General features: G+C 41.8%; 1 protein-coding gene across 1 annotated transcript in view; it reads right to left on the reverse strand.

Moving 5' to 3' along the window:
- Positions 1-7,834: 7,834 nt before the first annotated feature.
- The window catches only part of RELL1 (RELT like 1), a 63,432-nt gene continuing 50,470 nt past the window's right edge, over positions 7,835-20,796 (reverse strand). Inside the window, exon 7 of the mRNA XM_058546869.1 lies at positions 7,835-8,235. The gene's annotated coding sequence lies outside the window, so the exon portion shown is untranslated. The remainder of the gene's footprint in view (positions 8,236-20,796) is intronic.

Here is a 20,796-nt window from a genome sequence, read left to right on the forward strand (position 1 = left end):
AAGTAATGGCTTCTGTGATGGCTAAGCCTCCCTCCAAGTTGTAATGAGACTTACATGAGATAGAGAGTAGAAAGTGCTTAGCATATACCCAGCATGAGATAAAATAATAAATATTAGATGGGATTTTATTACCTGGTGAAGGTCATCTCATACTGGACCACTTTTTATGAGTAGTGCTCAATACTTTTTTTATAAATAAATTCTGACTGCTATGACCCCCAAAGCTCTCTGAACCACTTCTAATAATATTAAACAACTTCGAAACTAGTTAAGTCCCTTTCTATCTACATCATTAACAATCTTCTCAAGGCAAAAATACATCTTGGAGGCACTTCAAATTTAGTATTTTTTTATTCTCATTATTATTTTTCTCATTGTTTTCATCATTTAAACATGGTAGGACACAAATTATGCTTAGTTACAATTTTAAGTCACACTGCATTTGAAGTGATATTTTAGGCATTAAAATTGACCTATTTTATCCTTGCCCTAAATAAGTTTTTATAAAATAAAATGCATTTTTTTTTTTTTATGAGGAGGACCAGCCCTGAGCTAACATCCAATGCCAATCTTCCTCTTTTTTGCTGAGGAAGACTGGCCCTGGGCTAACATCCGTGCCCATCTTCCTCTACTTTTTATGGGACGCCGCCACAGCAAGGCTTGCCAAGCAGTGCGTCGGTGCGCGCCTGGGATCCAAACTGGCGAACCCCGGGCCGCTGCAGCAGAGCGCACGCACTTAACCACTTGCGCCACCGGGCCGGCCCCAAAAATAAAATGCATTTTTAATACAAGACAGAAACTTTGAGAGGATTGATAGGGTTGGTTGGTTATTTTAGAGGCGTTGTTTGGCCATTCATAGTAAGTAAACCCATTAATTTTGCAATTTGGATAATATGATTTCAAGAACATTTTATCTCCAATTTCTCAGCTAGATTAACTTGCAAATAAAACAGAATTAAGTTATTTTTAAACTCACTGAGATGGCTATACTGCATTCATGTCTTATCATAAAGAATGATAAGATAAATGACAGCCTGTACTAACAGAAAGAGCATGCCCCTTATCTTGTAGATCTGGGTCCACTCAACTTCTGGGTGGGGAACTCCTCTCGCTTACGGTATTTGACCTGGTGCCTGGAGAATCTCAGGCCCTGCTTCTACCCTGGTCCTTCTACTCTCCTGACCTGCCTCCCAGCCCCTGGTCCATCCTCAAATGTTAGGCAATGTGAATGTGGCGGAAACATCAAGAACCAGCTCTCAAATGGCCAAATTCTCATCATTCTATCGTTTATTTCTCTAAAGAGAGGCTGAACTTGGCAGCTCACTGAGTGAGCGCTGACTTGACCGGCCCTGTGCTAAGGAAGCAAGCTCCCTAAAAGTCACCTATTACCTTCACTCCGTAGTCAGAAGATTGCGGCCCAAAGAACTTAAGGTCACAGCTGGCCCAAGGCATCCGAAGGCCACATCTGTGCCTTATAGAAGCTATAATCACGAGCCCCAAGGCAAACTAAGGAAAGACAGTGGAAGGGAGGTTATTCTAGGGCAATAAAGGGGAGAGGGTTTGCAAGAGCATTTCAGAACAGAAACCACACGGTGGCCAGGCCCCCTGGCTCCGGATTCGAGGCAGCTTCGTCAATCTCAGCTGTGGGGCTGGCTCGATTCCAGGGCGTCACTGCCCATGTGGCTCTGTAACTCCTCATGTCTACTTTTCTGTGAATAATTGCATTGGTCAGGGAGTTTTGTTGTAGTTGTTTAATTGTTGTTGCAAATGATTGATAGAAACTCAACCCAAACTAGGTAAGACAAAAGAGGAATGTCCTTGGAATGTTCATAAAACTCAGAAGGGCACTGAGCCTGCGCCTCGAAAGCAACCTCGTCCCTCTGCACGTTCCCTTCTTTTCCTCAGACCAGCTTCTCCACACAGCAAGAAACGTGGCCTCTGCCAGCCCCTGAACCTACAGCTTTGGCCCCTGGAGAAATAAAGCACTTTCTCCAGCCCCAGTTAGCCAGCATTTCAGAGAGGGGCTCTACTGAGCCAGGTCACAGATGGGTCACATGCACACCTCGGTCGTGTCCAGCTGCGGTCACAGGAGCAGGGCACATGGCTGGGTCCTAAGAGGGAGGTGAAGAGGTCTCCAAAGGAGGGGGCATCAGTCCCAGAAGGGAGAGGCGCTGGGCCGGTGGAGTTCCACCTGCCCCCTGCACAAGCTGCCTCTTCATCCTCAGATCTTTTTTCTGTCTCCTCAAAATGTGGACTCTCCTCTACTCCGTGGCTTACTTCAGTAAGCCAGAAACTTACTGGCTCAGCTCCACTCTTGGACAAGCTGTGTGTGCTGGGCCACTTCACAGGCCGTGTTGATGAGCTGTGGGCGGACAGACGCACACAGACCCTTACCGAGTTAGCAAGCATGGCCGCTTGCAATGGCAGCGCCCTGTCGAGGTGGCCATGGAGACCATGGCAGCCACCGCGACTTTGCCTGCATTTTTCTAATCCTTAAAAACCCTGTGAGATAGGTCATTTTACAGATGAGGAAATTGTGGCTCAGAAAGGTAAGGTAATTTTCCCAATATCACACAGCAGTGAGTGGCAGAGCCGGGACTCAAACTCCACGGCAAAGGCCGGCTACTTCTCCAAGACCACGCTGCTTCTCACAGTCACACCACTTCCTTGACAAGATTCAGGGCATGGAGTTTCCTCCAAAATGGAACTCAGTCATTCCTACCAGCACCAGGGACACAAGCTCTCAGATAAGAAACTGGAGTTTCTGATGAGAAAGATGATAAACTGGCACGGTCGGAAAATGGGTTAGGAAAAACCCAAACTTGAATTTTTACTCTCATAAGATAGCTAATAATATTCTTTCATTTTTAGGGGTAGACTTTTGTTTATTTATTCAGTCAGCAAATAATCACGAGTGCTTGCTCTGCACCAGGCCCTGAAAGAAGATGCAGCAGCACCATCACCAAGCGGCCACGAAGCTGTGCTCCCTGCAGGTCTCACATTTGGCCAGCAGAGGGGACAAGTGCCAGCTCTGTGCAAGGCAGACGACCGGCAGGGCTGGAGGCCCGCTGAACTGGGCGGGCAGCGACACCAGCTGGGTGGCCACAGAATGACGGAGACAAAGAAGTCTCAGGCGACGTTCAGGTGTTTGGAGCTACAATGAGGGAGATCTAGAATAGTCCTGAAGAACAGTCCTGGGAAAAGAAGGAAGGAACAAAGGAAGCCCCGGGTAGAACGGACCTGCCCCACAGACAAAAGGGTCAGAGGATCCAAGAGCCGTCAAGGACCTCAAATACAAAATACAGTCCCCTTTGACCAAGCTAAGCCCTCAGTGACCAGCACTGAATCGTAGGTCCTCACTTCCAAGCGCCCACCATTCTGCTGACCTCAATGAGAGGAAAAGGAAGGTTCCTCACCTTTCTGCTTTATCAGGTTAGCGGGGAGGAAGCCTAGACATCAAGATGGATTTGAGAAGGACGTGCTGGTGCATAGAAGGCCATGGACAGTCCCCCTGGCGAATCCACCCAGGACCTGCCGGTGTCAGGAGAGAGCTGAACTACCTGTTCAGGCTGGCGGTGCAAGGCTGGCCTTCTGTTTCCTCGTAGAACTGAATGGGCATAGGCACCTCTTGTCCAAATGCTCACTGCCTCCCTAACAAGCTGAGAAAGACATGACAGCAGTCACTCAGCCCCACCCACTCTGCATTACATCTGTACTAGAGAGGATATCTAAGAGTTAGTTAATGAAGAACAAAATCTGTCACCCCAAGAGGCCCCTTTCAATTATAAAATAAGGGATGTGGGGGAATTTCTAACATCCTCCCTGGTACATACATTTTGAGTTGCTTGGTTTTATGAGCTGAAAATTATAAAATCACCTTTTCTACTTTCTTAGCATAGCTGTTATCAATCATCTTGTTTTCAAGGCAAAAAAAAAAAAAACAGAAAAATTCCAAATCAAAATCTAATGCACCACAAAGAGTGAAGTTTGCTGTATAAACCTTTTAACCAGGAAATGAAGGAAAGACAGAATGCAGACGATGACAAACAACTCTGTGTTGACGCTGGGTCACATAACCACGCTGAAGGGGAGGGGAACAAAAGAGCTGACCTAAGTAACTTTGGCAACTGGGTTTTGACCGGATACAGTAAGGCTAAAAGCGAACAGAACTGCATGTGGACACTGTGCTCTAGATGAGAAATCTGTTTCTCACAGGCATATCTATTCAAACTACTTTATATGCGTGCTAGGGTTGAACAAATATGTAAAAATATTACAGATAATATCCAAGTTTCCTCACTATAGGAGAAAACGGTTACAAACAAAGAAAGCAGGATGATTGGAAATGAGCCTTGTGGAGTCAGCGGTATCAGTCCCAACTCACACCGTTGTTTTAAAGATAGATACAGAAACAAATAAAAATGTGTGTATACCATGGGTTAGTAGTGTGTGTTTATACATGTATGTATATATGTGTGTATATAGTCATGCACCACATAACGACGTTTCAGTTAATGATGGGCTGCATATAACATAAGATTAGTACCATATAGCCTAGGTGTGTAGTAGGCTGTACCATCTAGGTGTGCGTAAGCACATTCTGTGATGTTCACACAATGAGGAAATCACTTGACGCATTTCTCAGAACATCTCCCCGCTGTTAAGCGATGCACGACTGTACACACAGAAGAGCCTAGAAGCAGCGACACCCCAGTATCAATGAGCACACCTAGTGCCCTGATCTTTGTTTCTAAACGCAATTCTCCAATAAAAGGAACAAGGGCTCCTTGATTAATGGTTGATTTCCACGGCTGAGGCAGAAACATACAAGATGAGCCTGGAGCATCTTGTGGTTCCACCAAGTTAAGAAAGGGCAAAAGAAAGAGGAAGGCAAGGAGGGAGGGAAGAAGGAAGGAAAGAGGGAGAAATAAAGAGAATCGAGCCCTATCAAAAGGACACAGGCACCAGCCTGAAAGAAGCCCTAGCACAGCAGCATCTGCTACAGGCAAGACCCACCAATGGATGGTGTAGTGGGTTGAACTGTGTCCCCTAAAAAGATACGTTGAAGTCCTAACTCCTGGTTCCTGTGAATGTGACCTTATTTGGAAACAGGGTCTTTGGACATGTAATCAAGTTAAGATGAGGTCATACTGGATTAGGGTGGGCTCTAAATCCAATGACTGGTGTCCTCATGAGAAGAGGAGCAGACAGGGGCACACACACAGCAAAGAAGGCCACGTGAACACAGAGGTAGAGATTGGAGTGAAGCAGCTCCAAAGCAAAGAATGCCAAGAATAGCCAGCAGCCACCAGAAGCTAGGAGAGAGGCATGAGACAGATTCTCGCTTGGGGACTTCAGAAGGAACCAACCCTGCACACACCTTGACTTCAGACATCTGGCCTCCTAAACCATGAAAGAATAAATTTCTGTTGTTGTAAGCCACCCAGTTTGTGGCAATTTGTTACGGGAGCCTTAAGAAATAGAAGAAAAAATTAATGGGTGAAAGTTTAAGCGGAAATAGGGTGTTTGCCGAATCTCCAAGTATCTCCCCTCAAATACTTATTAATTACAAAAGGAAAAATACTGACTTTACCAAAGTGAAACCTGGTGGCCACCATCTTAACTAAACGATCCAGGCTGACGTCACTAGTAACACATATTAATATCACGTTCCCTGATATAAAGGAGAGGTCACCTCTATGCATCCTTTTCATAATGCAAAACCTCAGTCTAATCAGGAGAAGCAGCTGGAAAACTTAAGTTGAAGGCCATTCTACAAAATAACTGACCAGTCCACTATAAAATGTCAAGACCATGAAAAATGTCAAGACCATGAAAAAAAGACTGAGGGATAATCACAGATCAGAGGAGACAAAGGAGACCCAATAACTAAATGCAATGGGAGATCCTGGAACAGAAAAAGGACATCAGTGGGACAACAGGTGAGACCCAAATAAAGTTGTGGCTTAATTAGTAGTATTGTACCAATGTTACCCTCTCAGCTTGGTCATTGTTCTGAGGTTATGTAAGATGCTAACATAAGGGGAAATGGGGTGAAGGACACACAAGAACTCTCTGTACTGCTTTTGCAACTCTTCTAAGAAATTAGGCACTGTAACAGTAAGCTTAATAAATTATACGACCACAATCGTATTTTTAGTACACAAAGCACGAACAATTGGATCATTCAAAAACAACACAGTGTTTACCATTTTTATTTTTAACTCTGCTTTGGTAGTACAAAAGTCGTAAAAGTACAAATCAGACAGTTAAAAACACATTTGACACTCAAAATGGTGAAAAATGTACTTTATAAATTTTTACATCAAGGGGGTAGCCAACTCATTGATTACACCAGAAGTTAGTCCCTCATTAGTGTTTTGTATAGTAAGTTTGTTGTGGATCCCCAATCCTTCCAAAGAAGGAGGAAAAACACAAGACCTGTAAACATCAGGTACTTTGGGAACACTTAAGAATTCTTATTAGACAATATAAACCAGTACAAAGCTCACGTGTTGAAAATATTGAAGACAACTTTTGGCGTATTTGGAAGCCAGCCAGACAAAAACTGCTCAAGTATGAGAAAATATTTAAAACGTACTCTTGGTATAAATACAATTTTAAATATTTTTGAGTATTCTCTTGCCTGTTGTATTGCTATTAAAAAAAGTGCTGACCTGAATAAAATTAAAAAATAATTAAAGCTGAAGAATATCTTACATTTAATCCCTCACCGTTTTGAGGGCATAGTAATTTTAAAGCAAAAAATGATGCTTTTTTTTTGGTTTTTAACTAAAACTATTGGTCTAGACCGCACATATATTATTTACACTAATACACATCCCAAAAATTCCTATATTGCTGTTTCATGGACATCAGGGAAATTTATTTCCATACTGACTTCCTCTAGTCTACTGTGTGTATATAAGCACACACATACACCTTTTCATTAGTTGTCAGTAAAAATTCACATGAAATTGAAACTACCACTCATTTAAAAGGTTAGACATTTTTAGTTTGATGCCAGTAAATATTTTAAAGTACAATTTTTATGGGAATCATCTTTGGGGAGTCAAATGAGAAATGTACTTTTTTATCTGTGAAATAAAAGAAGTGCCCAAGACACCACACCAACACTGATATGGAGGCAGAAGACTTCCCTGAAACTGGCCTCCCCCACCCCTCAGCCCAGACCCACCATACATGTACTACTATCTTTGCCTCTCGGTTCTTTCAGGTGTTTTGTAAAGATTCAAAAAAAAAAAAAGATTTTTCCAGGCCTACACGGTCAAGTAACCACTAAGAATCTTTTCGTTACCTTAGTTACAAGACACAAAACAGGAAGTGCACCTAGGAAAACAGGCCAGAGGACGGCGCAGGCCCATCTTGCAGCAGAAATGGGGTTTTTTGGTTTTGTTTTGGCCTTGGGTTGTCAAAACAAGTTTTTTGGTTGGTTTTTTTTTTTTTTTTAGTGACTTTAAACCATTTTTCCTCTTTATTCAGTGGACTAAATAAGAATTGCTTACCTCAAGTTAAGGAAAAAAACTCTTAGTATTTTATAAGTGACCTAGGAGTGGCATGGTGGTAGCAGAAGTCAATGCTGAATTCTTGGTCAGCATCTAAAGTCTAGAATCTGGTTCCATCTGACTCCATGGTCTCTGGGAGGATGAGTTTCTCAGGGCTAGACTAGATTATCTTCAAGGAGCTTTCACAACCAAAGATTCATCTTTTATCCTTTGTAACAGTTAAAGTGTAATAGGATCTTCTGACAATCAGTAGCAATGGAATGTAAGGGTGGGGGAACAGACGCACGTGCGCACACACGTAGGCACGCGCGCACATCCGTAGGCATGCACACACACACCCTCGAGAACAGCTCAGACTGTACAGGAATAGTTCCACTGTACATGCTGATCATACTGGAAAAACCACAGTGTGTTCACCAAGGCTGGTGGGGTGGGGACTGGAAGGCGTGGTGGCTGGGAAGATAAAAAAAATGAACTCTCTTCTTCCCTGGAAATGTGATTAATTTTTCACCAGACTCTTTCAACCAAAACTTGTTTCAAAGCAAACTGAATTCCATATCCAGCCTGGCAACAATACTCCCTTTTAGCTTTTATCCACATGCCTGCAGACTCCACGATAGAAACTATAAAAGACAAAAAAAATATTCCCTAGGCAACTTCATATCTCTCAAGTTTTCAGTCTCTTAGAACTCTTCAAATAAAGTCACTCCTGCAAGAGAAAACAAAAAAGGTAAAGCTTTACAGAAGGTAAACATCAGATCACATATTAATCTGCCTGAATATTTAAAAACACAGAGGAATTGTAAGCCGTCCTCACCTCGTCCCACCCCATCCCACCGCATTCCTTCCTCCATTATATCTCTCTTCTCGAATTCAGTCTAAAGAAATTTAAGTACTCCAATTTCAAATGGACCTCATTATCAAGGTTTTATAAGTCAAGAAAGAATAGAATTTGAGAACCACAGTAGACTAAGGGTATCACTCTATTTTGGTGACGGTGGGCATTCTCCCTCTGAGTCACTAACACTTCTCCGGAACGTGTTAACTTCTTCAGCCACGTTCTGTCAAGTAATGAGCAGCAGGTGAACACACTCAGTCACCAGGAGCCTTACAGGTATCAGGCAAGGTATCTTTCCCAAGCCACACCAAAGAGAGTTAACTCTGGGTCTCTATTGAGCACACCGATTTTCCTGACGAAACACTCAGTCTCAGGTCTTCATTGTACCTTGAGGGCCCTGTATTGTATTTCTAAGTTCTTCTAACAACTGCCCCTTGGCAATGGCTACATTTACATTACAAATGTGTAAAATAGTTTTCTACTTTCCAAAGGGTTCTTTGTACAAGTGTCTCATCTAAGTGACAGTTATGTACCCTTTTATTTTCCTGTTTTGAAGACTGGGATACCCCAGGACAGGACTAAAATTCTAGAGCTGCCTGTGTATGTTGAAACATACACACCATGCAGGACAACCTACACTAGGTTAAGAAACAAAACATTTTCTGGTCCGCCAATTGTGTTTGCCTATAAACGCTAAACAAAAACAGAGATGAAACCAACCTGCAGAAATATGGAGAAATAGCAAGAAGTCGATAGAAATGTCTTAAGTATTACTTTGTACTTATTTTACAGCTTATCCTTCAAGATACGTACTCTAATAGTATCCATATTATCCTTTTCTGTCATTCTGTCATTTATAACATTCATAGTGATTATGAGAGAACAAGAGAGAAAGAAAAAAAGAGATTTCCCACACTAAATGGGAATATCCTTATCCCCTTAGCTAAAAAGGAAACAAAACATTGTCCCCTCAAACAGCACAATCGAGTATTAATTATAAATGAAACAAGTAATTCCCCGCACTGCATTGCTACAACCCAGCATGGCTGAACTATTGATTGAACTGTAAAACTGAACAAAGTCAGGTCTGGGAATACTTCATTTGAGAGCCAGTGAAGATGGAAAATGCTAGCAGGGAAACAAGCAGAAAGGCCAGAGGTGGAGAAATAGAAAAATGGTCCTAAAAGAAAAAAAGTAAAAAATAAGAGAGAAGTGTTCCCAGTAACACTTCAAACTAGGCCATTTTCTAGAAAATAGGTATTCAGCTATTTTTATACGTCCTCTTTTTATCATCTGCTCCCTTAGACCTAGACTTTTTTTGCATCAAGGAAAACAGAAGGTCAAGGGCGAGGGACGTCAGGCCTAGGATGTAATGTTTCATCACAGTAAGAGTCTTCATTCCAATGTAGGAGAACTTTCCACTTGGAGTTCTTTGCACAGATTTGACCGACTTGAAGGAGTGGGCATGCAAAACCGAGGGCTTGGGTTAGGAGGCGTCTGGAGCAGGAGGCCTGGATTCAAATGCAGACCCCTCAAACTAGCTGTTGAAACTTGGCCCTCTCTGTAGCATTCCTTCAAAGGGTTGTTGGGGGTTTCACGTAAGATAATATAGGAACAATACTTAATACGGGGCCAGGCAGTCCGTACACGCCAAACGGTGAAATGTTAGGATCATGACCACCATCCAGTTCTCTGCCCTCAACAACCACACTGGCGTTCTTCAACAGCTGCCATCTGAGGCTGATTAAAACTGTACCATATGCTGCATCTTTGAGAAAGGAAGTGAAAAATACAAATTGCTGCTTCAAGTCCTCACTACTAATACCAGAAACTAAGCAAAACAAGGAAAGTTAAACTTTTTAAAAGCTACCCAGCACTAACTTGCAGTTCTGGGCTCTCTCTCTTCACGAACACACACTTATTCAAGGCAGCACAGCAGCGATCAATTTTCAGGTAAATATCTGTCTTATCAGAATGACAATCTAGGGGAAAGAAGACACCACACGCTCTATGGCTTGTAAATTTCCAACTGTGTGGCCTTCTTTCTAGGACTGCGCCATGATGCATTTTCATATGTTAAATTTCTTCTCATTTTATTCTACAGTTGTGAATATATCCACACTGATAAGCAAACACATACTTTAAAATAGTATTTCTTTACCACGGCACATTAATGTTAAAAGATGCCTTCTATCTGGTCATACAGCAGTCAGAAACCATGTGTGGGCTGGTGCAAACGCTAGGGAGGGCTGGCAGCAGAGGGTGGGGGACAGGGAGAAGACACTCCACCCACCCATTACTCTCAGTTCCCATCACCAGGGGACCCCACATAATTAACAAGCCTGACCTCTCTCTCTGGAGAAAATTTGGTGATTACAGTCATACACAAGTGAGTGCTCAAGCTGGAAGAAATTAAGGAAAACTTGCTTACACTGAAAAGATGATTCAGAAATCCCAAGTGTGACCATTTCCCTCATAAAACAAGACTGATGGAAAGAAATTAAGAACTTCAGATAAGATTTATCTGGAAAGGAGGAAGAGGCCATCTTTTTCTTTAGAGTTTATTGCTTACTACACAATTCTAAAGACAAAGCCATAATTCCATTATTATGTTATAGTTCCACAAAAGCCACAATGTCTTTGATTGAGACATATATGTCCCTTGTTAAAAAGGGTTCTCTTGAAAAAAGGATCTGGTCCCTTTAAGAATTAGAAATATGTTTTAAGATACTAGAAACCTAAACAGATCCATGGACAGTGAACATTAAGACCTCAAAGGACAGAGTGTTAAGGAAGGAAAAGACTATCTGATGAATAATAATAGTAACTGACATCTACAGAATGCTTTCTATGTGCCAGGCACTGCACATAGGCAGGGCCATCCTAAGCACTCTAGATTCATTATCTCAATCTTTCCAATGATTCCATGAGTCTACAACGATTCCTGCTTTCACAGGAGGAAACTGAGGCTTACGGGTTCAATAACTGGCCCAAGGCCACACAAGCATAAATGTTAAAAGCAGCGATTCGACCGCAGGCAGTCAGACCTGGAAGGCCACAGTCATCCCCACACTGCACCAGCACACCATTCACCACGCAGAAAGACATGGCATCACCAAGATCTTCTGGTTCCCTCACTCCTAGGCTCCCCACCTGTGTGAGGGCAACAGAATGGAAATGCCAAACTAGTGGCATGGCCACTCCCTGGGGAAGTCATTGTGGCTACACAGGAACAGTTAAGCGATGCTAAAAACCCATACTCTAAAAGGGGCCCAGAGGCCGGCCTGGTGGTGTAGTGGTTAAGTTCACGCACTCCACTTTGGCGGCCTGGGGTTCACAGGTTCTGATCCCGGGCAAAGACCTACCGACCACTCATTAAGCTATGCTATGACGGTGCCCTACATACAAAATAGAGGAAGATGGGCACAGATGTTAGCTCACGGTTAATCTTCATCAGCAAAAAGAAGAGGATTGGCAATGGATGTTAGCTCAGAGCCAGTCTTCCTCACACACACACACAAAAATATATATACATATGAAGGATAATAAAAAATAAATAAATAAAAGGGGCCCAGTCCCTGAGAAGATTAAAAGTGCACCTATAGGACATTGAATAGATACAAGGCTACAGAATCACTTAGCTGGATTAAGAATTTTCTAGAATACTTTTAAATAAAATAAATGGGGAAAGTTGTTTATAGAAATATAGTTAACATTTTGATAGTAATATTCATACTCAAGTCCTGGAGCTACATGTACACGATCTTTTACCAGTAATCTGTGATCCCGCAGGACTCAAATTTCTTCCTCAGAGGATTATCTTGTACCAGGCTCTAATCAATACTCTGTGGTTATGTGCTCTCAGGTTCTAGTCGCTGAAAAGGCGGCACTATGGTCTTGCAACAGGACTGCCTGCACAGGATGGCATCTTGGTGGGTGTAGATTAATAGGAAGATATCAGAAGGTACTTGGTGTTTGTAGTCTTTTAAATCTTGCTCTGGTCTAAATAGTATGTTCAATTTTACAAATTAATATTAAAAAGACTCCATGTTTATTTAAAAGGTACAACAGACTCATGCTAATCTAGGCTAATAATCCATGCAGTCTCTAAATCAGTATTTCTCAGGATGATCAGTTGCATTTGCTTTAGAATTGGCTCAAATATTATTAAAAACTGCAGATTCCTTGGGCTGCACCCACGACCTACTAAATCGGAATCTATGGGGTTGGAGCCCAGGGCTCTGCTTTCTTACAAGATACCCAGTTGATTAATGCACATATAAAGGTTTAAGCCATGAGGTAAAACCCAGTACCAATGTTTGTCAATTGATAAGAACTGCAAGAATTACTTTCACTTCCAAAGGGCAAACTCTGCACACACAACACTACCAAGTCAGCTGAGGTCAAAAACTACCTCAAAGAAATGGAGGAGGAAACAGATAGGATAGAATCATTTAAAGACTGAAATATTAATCAAAAAATCTCAGGAACTCAATCTGAACTACAACGTTGTCTAGTTCATAAATATTAGACTGAAATATTCATAAAAAATCTCACTATTGCAATCTGAACTACAATCTTTTTGTATTACAGAATCATTTTTTAACTTATTTCACAATAGTTTGGAACCAGAATTCAGCTAATCTGCAGAGGTCTATTTTCATGACCAGATGACTGAGCTATTGTTATATCTCTTAAGGCATGACTGAGGGCCAACTATGTACAAAGTGCCACCTGAAGGCACATCAAGAGGTGAGAAGACACAGTCTAAGCCGTCAGAGACTTGGAGCCTATAGAAAGGGAAGTTTAAACAATCAGCTTCAGGGCTGGCCCCGTGGCTTAGCGGTTAAGTGCTTGCGCTCCGCTGCTGGCGGCCCGGGTTCGGATCCCGGGCACGCACCGACACACCACTTCTCCGGCCATGCTGAGGCCGTGTCCCACATACAGCAACTAGAAGGATGTGCAGCTATGACATACAACTATCTACCGGGGCTTTGGGGGAAAGAAAAATAAATAAATAATAATAAAAGAAAATGCCTTAAAAAAAAAAAAAAATCAGCTTCAACCCAAGACAAAATGAGATACATGGCGGATCATCTCTTAAACAAAACTGGGATATTTTATAACTTGCTTTTTCATCTAATAATATATAGTAGATGCTCTGTGTCTGTATATATAACTCTACTATACTAATGTAGCCCCTCTGCTTAGGTAGGTGACAACGCCCATCTCCCTTCACCCTCTCCAACACTGGGTGCTCACCAGGGAGACCATGTGAACTAGCTTGCCTGGAGGTCTCAGTGTATATATGTTTATCCTATGATTAAATATGAATAATGATGGTGCTCCCTTTTACTCTCAGAAGAGTCTCATTTTGGATGTAAGTTATATCATCATGCTAATGTTAATATTCATTTTTGCCAACAGAAAAGCAAAAAGTGATCTCATTATTGTTTGTATTTATTTATTTGACTATTAGTAAGGTTGGGCATTTTTCATGTTCACTGACCGTTGTATCTTTCATGCATTGTAAGAGTTCTGTACCCAATTCCTGTATGTGTGTGTGTGTGTGTGTGTGTGTGTGTGTGTGTCGGGATGTGGGGTAGAGAGGTGGGGGTGGGAAGAGGTTCCCCCACACCACCAAGCAATTCTCTTGACACCAGCGGGGTATCCTACAATTCAACTCAATTCTGACACTGTCTACCCGCAGACAGCATCAGATTCCACTGGTTGAGGACTCAGTCCCACAGTGGGCTGCCCTCCACTTCAGATGCCAATCCCAAGTCCAGGTTGTTACCTGAACTTCTGACCGACTGGCTATAAATTAGAGGTTCCCACGACCCACCCCCCCTTGGGTTTCATTAATTTGCTAGAGCAGATCACAGGACTCAGGAAACCAGTTTACTCATTAGATTACTGGTTTACTATAAAGGATATTAAAGGAGAGGAATCAACAGCCAGATGAAGAGAAACTTGGAAGAGGTCCCAAACAAAGGAGCTTCTGTCCTCGTGGAGTTTGGGGCCTGGCACGATGCCACATGGAAGCATTCTAGTTCACCAACTTGGAAGCTCTCTGAACCCCATCCTTTTGGGTATTTATGGAGGCTCCATTACGTAGGCAAGATTGATCAAATCACTGGCCATTGGTGATAGAACTCAATCGCCAGCCCCTCTCCCCTCCTCAGAGGTCAGGAAGGTGGGAACAGAAGTTCCAACCTTCTGATCACGTGATTGGCTCCCCTGGAAACCAGCCCTCAACCTTTGGTTACCTAGGGGCTTTCCACAATTCACCTCATTAACATAACAAAGGACACCTTTCAGGCTCTAGGAGCTCTGTGCCAGAAACAGGATGAAGACCAAATATATATTCTTATTATAAATCACTATATCACAACTGCCACATTACAATCCCTATTTTGGGAGGGAGTTTAATAATTAAAATTTTAGCTTTTTCATATCAACAATCAGCAACTTTTTATGCATGTGGGCCAATTCAGGAAAAATAAAAATGTTTATAGGTATTGTTTTCCATTCCAAATGGAAATAGCTTTTTTTTTATTTTATTGAGGTCACACTGGTTTATAAAATTATGTAAATTTCAGGTGTACATCATTATATTTCGATGAAATAGCTTTTAGTAGCATAGGAAGAAAATATATATTCCTGCAAATTATATTGCCTTCTTTACTGAATAATGCCAATGAGAAATTCTGCACTCCTTGTAGCTTTGTATCTTCTGACATTAGATTTGGATCTTACTGGCAAGTCTGAGAGTTGCTATTCACTGAGTTATATACTCACAGTAATTTAAATGTGTTCATATATTTAGCAACAGTGGGTTTCCCAAGTGACAATAACTGAACACGTGATTTACCAGCCCTTGAGACGGTTCAGAGTACTTTATTCCAAGTAAAATGTAATTGATATCAAAAGTTATTCTGTACCTGGAAAAACAGATTCACATGGGAATTATTTAAATGTAACTTAGCAGTTCCCTATTAGTGAAACCACTGGACAGTTAGCCACCGATGATTAGGTAGCTAGTAACAAGTTTTCTGTGGCAATTATTAATGGCAGTTTTCAGTTGTTCACCCGCTCATTGTCAGCGGTGCTGATTATTTTTCAAAGTCATATACATAGGCAATACATTCTCCAACTCCCACTAGGTTCCTCACAGATAACATCTCTCTGACACTTGGATCACCATGGTAACGGGGGCTTGAGTTGTTTTTCAGGAACTACGAATCAACCCCCTGTCCTATTCAGGCCAGTTCAGGCGGGTGGGTTGAGACCACCAACCCACCAACTGGGCCTGTGCAGGTGTCTGAAAGGTTACCTCCTGATGTCAGGGAACTAAAAACCCTACCCTCAGATCATGCTAACACCACCATTTTGTGAACATGTGCCCTGTGAAGAGCCATGAAGCTTGAGTACACTTGTGCAGACCATCAATTACCAGACGCCTCCTTTCCTCCAACCATCTATCCCCACACTTCAGACCACCCTGCCCCTCTACCTCGTAAATATCCCAAACCTCCATTTTCGGGGAGGTGGATCTGAGATTTGTTCTCCCTTCTCCTCGCTTGGCTGCTTTGTGAGTAAACCCTTTCTCTGCTGCAAACTCATCATCTTGGCGATTGGCATTTCACGAGACGGGCAAAATGAACCTGGTTCGGGAATAATTGTCTCAACACACCTATGATTCAATGTCTACACCAAGCTACAGGTAGAATAACTCATTACTCTGAATAGTACCACCTCTTTCTAATAAGAAAAACCAAACAAGATAGACATTGCCTGTCTATTGGCTTGTGAGCACGATTTCAGGTAACTGGCCATCAGTAAGTCTCTACCTGAGTATCAAATGAACAAAACAACAACACCTTATAGGTTATGTCTAACCTGGCCTCTCCGAGCCTCAGGAAAATTTAAAAAATACCAAAAACATCAATTTATCACACTTTTATTTGCTAAGTGTTTAAATAGGGCTTGCCTGATATAATACAGCAATAATAACGCCTAGCCTTTGCCAATTTAGCATTTACTAAGTGCCAGGGAACAACATCCCTATGAGGTCGGTGGTATGATTAATATTATCCCCACTTTACAGATGGAGAAGCTGAGGCATCAGAGGCTAAGTAATTGTCCAAATTACACAGCTAAAAGGTGACAGACCAGGACTTGAGCACAGTCTGATTTCAGAACCTATACTGTGGAATCACTACAGCATCCTACGTCCTGTTACTTATGACAAATAGACACTAGCATTTACTTAAGCTATTTAATGTTAGTAGAGATCAAAGTCTCAAGTTACAAATTAAGAAAAATAAAAATCTTGGTTACAACTATTAATTCTCTCTTCTTTCTAGTTCTAGGCAAGAAATGTCTCCAAAGTACTTCATTTTCTACCTCCCTGGAGCCCCTGCAGGTCTGCCTTTAGATCCTCCAAAGCCTCCCTGAGCCTCCAAAGCTATAGATTCTATGGTGAAAAGGGCAGATGTCACAGCCCTTCTTTCTTAAGTTTTGTGAAAGGGCTGACAGGGCTACAATGGGAGAAGAGATAAGCTCTCCGAGGGGTCAGCGGGTCAAGTTCTAGTCAACAACAGGGAGGGGCCCTGGAACAGACCCTGCCTAGGGAGATCCCGGAAGGGAGGAGACAGCTTGCTTTGGTGGAAATTCAAAACAAAACAAAACAAAAACCTCTGGTCCTCCGTGTTGTCTACATTCCAAGAATACTGACAAATACGTTTTAGTTCCTTCTGTAGACAGAGCAATGCTGTGGAAAAATAACTTAAAGAACATTACAGTTGATGACAGTGAAGTATGTTTTTAGGTCCACCAAAAACTCCGCGATTATGTCCATAAATGTATTGGAGCTATTCCCAACAACCAAGAACAAACACGGCATATAACTTTTAAAATGTGCCCAGCATTTTCACTCCTTATGGCTCAATCAACGTGGGAGAGTAAAACTCAACAGTCCATGAAATCTACTAGTCACCAACTTCAGCAAAGAGCAAAGTGTAGACAAGTATCTATGCTCTTATTTGTAGAAGGGCAAAAGAGGGGGTGCACACACCTATATATGCTGGATAAGCATCAACATGCATAGAACAATCCTGAAAGGATATAGGGAACACCGATAACGGTGGTCCCCTCTTGGAAAGAGCACTGGCAGACATGTGTAGTGGGGGAGAAGGGGTATAGATGAAGGAAAGACTTACTTTTTTTTTCAAGACTTATTTTTCACCCTGCAGCCTTTTATGCTGTTTGAATATCTTATTGCCTGCATGCCTTATTTTTCAATTTTTAAAAAATGACTCAATTTCAAGCACTTTTAACAACCACTACTTTAGAGAGAGTGAGGGGACTGAACTCTCAGGAAGCCCAAGTCCAGGCTCTGGGATTAACTGTCAGCATGACCTTGAACAACATACATGACCTCCTAGGGCCTCCTTACTCTGAAACAAGGGGGCCTGGGGGCACAGGGACAAAAGTCTACTACAACAACTAGAACAGGAGCTCAGCGAGAGCATGGCCCTTGTCTGTCTATCTTCCCCATTGCTTCAACCTCAAGGCCTGGCACAGTGGCTGGCAGAGAGTAGGGGCTCAGTAAATACTTTTAAAAGATGTAATTGTACCTGAATTGACCTGAACTACAGAGCTCCTGTGAGAGCTCACAGTCTATGGTCTTAGTCTACCTGTAAGAAAACAGAACAGCTCACAAACCTGGACCTGATCCAGGTACAGCTCCAACAGCCAAATGACATCACAGGGTCCCCACAGGAGACCAGAGGACGCCATGCCTGGTGAAGGCCGATAATGTTGAAATGATCACCACTGTGAGCTACCGGCTAAGGTACAGGAGGATTGTTTTTTTCCTTGCTGGAGAAAGCAAAGCTCCCTCGAAAGTCAAAGCCACTGAGCCCGTTAGCTCCAAAGTGTGGATTTCCTCCCATCCAAGCCCTCTCACTACCTAGCCCAGGAATCTGGGAAAAATTAATTTCTCATGTTCATCATCTGTAAAGTGGAGAGATTATCACCCATAACTCACAAGGTTGCATTTAAATTTCTGTCCCTCGCTCAGCTTTTCTCCTCATCTGGCCAGTTCTACCCGCCTGTTCTTTGCACAGCCACTGACTGGTCCTAGACAGATGTCAACGTCCCTCCACTTCCATATTTAAGATGGACTCACTGGGACTGGTCTTCCACATAAAAACAACACAGGCATCAGACAAACTTCCGCTTTTACCCTGTAGAAATGTGTTCAGCAACTGAAAATCAAGCCGCATGGTCCTATCCATGCCTATTCAAGGTTAGTTTCTTCTTATAAATTTATATGTCATTGTCCCTTTAACACCAGTGAATCAAATTAAGGGGCTCCCATCAAATCTGAGATCATTATGCTTTTTATAAAATAAGTATTTAGCCCTGCCTGAAAAAAATATAAGCTATGGAGAAAAAAATTAGCTAACTAAAGGTACATCCTCTCCTTCCCTGGAGAGTTAAGATGAGAAGCGTGACGCAGAGGACTGCAAATAAAGCCACACAGCCTCAGGGGAGGCCCCACAGTGACCCGCCACTACACGGCCTGTCACAGAGTCCACAGGAAAGGAGAAAAGCTTGCCTTTCCTGATTGTTAGAGAAGGAAATGAAGGTGCCAAAGGTCAGGAAAGCTGACTTGGTGATTGGCCACAGACGCTCAGGAGAGAGGGAGCCTGATCCATGAAACAGTCTCGGCAAAAGAGAGACTTTTCCCCCGAGCAGAGCCCCAGCAGAGTAGTGACTGAGTGAAGTGCAGAAAACTTCTCAGTGCACACTCTTAATGTACACCTCTTAATGTAAACCATCCTCTGATCTTCACGATGAAAAGAACTCAAATCAGCAAAACTGTTCAATCGCCTTGTAACTAATTCTGATTCCCCCTCCAGTAAGAGAGAAATGGTTATTTCTAAGGGCCTCTTAACATATACAAGAAAAGGGCCCAAATTCCTAAGGGACTTGCCAAATATCTATTTCTGAGATGTCATAAGAGTGTAAAAGGGATTCACAATACCTAAAGTTGATGCCTCAGACATGGGTTAATAAATAATTAAGACCACCGAGAATGGGATGAAAATTACTGATAACACTGAATATTTAGTAAATACTAACTATGTGCCAAGGACTGATTTAAGAACTCTACACACACATTATGTCATTTAAATCCAGACATGACCCCATTTTAAAGAGGAAGATCCTAAGGCCTGGAGAGTTAAGTCACTTGCCTAAAACCAGTGGTAGTTAATGGCACAGTTAAAATTAAACCTAAGCAGCTTAAAACTCAGTTTTTAATCACTAAAATAAAGTACTTAAATAAGAATTAATAGAATAGTTTCCATAATAAAACAATTTAAAATAAAAAGAGACATCTAGTATTATGAATTTTTGTTTTGATAAAAACACTGTTATGTAAATTTACCAAATCAATGTTTCAATAAGACACCACCATAAAATGAAAAAGGAGCATAACATATTTCAGAAACACGCGATGCAGAATGCTTAGGACAGTACCATTTTTAAAAGCGAAAGACCAGTGATAATGAAGACAAGGCAGTGGCATTCGGAGGCTGAAAGCAATTTGATTTATTTAACTTTGAAGAACAAAAGCTTATTCTTCTAAGACGAAATCAAAACACATTTTCTGTGGAAAAAAGAAACCATTTTAACTCCATTGCCAAAATAAATCAGGCAGGGGGCAAATTAGATCTAGCTACAAAAAAGAACTCAGGTCAAGGAAAAGAATAAGGGCAACTGATTTTGCTTTTTAAAAAGAGAAGGAAAGAGAGAGCGAGAAATCCTGCCCCAGTCTAACTTAGTGTTCTATTTAGAACACTAAGTCTACTTTCTAGTATCAACCACTTAACTAAAAAAAAAATAAAGAAACCTAACCAGTGAGTAGTTATGCATTTGCATTTGAATATCTGAATCAATTCTATAGTAAAGCAAGACATTCCAGTAAAAGAACTTGGCTAAAAATCCAAATTTAAACAAAAAAATTTTTCAGGAAAAAATACAACTCTAAAAATTGTATTAGACTGTATAAAAGACACTGTCCTATTATATTCACTGCATTTTAGGGTAAATCGTTCCATTCAGTCCAGAACCACAGATTTGGGCCCAGAAGGAATAATTTCAGGATATCTCTAGTTGGAAAATCAAATCATGTTAAATACCCCAAACATACTCTTTTTGGGGATGACAAATATAAGAAATCTAGCAAGAAAAGTTTTAATGGATACATAAATTTTTTAATATGTCAATGAATATTTCTTTCTCTCCTTTTTCAGAGTCCGTTTTCTGTTGGGGGCCTCAGACATTGTCACTCAACAGGTCCCAACCCCAGCAGGCTCTAAACACGGGACCCGCCTTCCCAGGACCCAGCTGAGTGGT

Source organism: Diceros bicornis, chromosome 8, assembly GCF_020826845.1.
Source record: "Diceros bicornis minor isolate mBicDic1 chromosome 8, mDicBic1.mat.cur, whole genome shotgun sequence".
Lineage (NCBI taxonomy): Eukaryota > Metazoa > Chordata > Mammalia > Perissodactyla > Rhinocerotidae > Diceros > Diceros bicornis.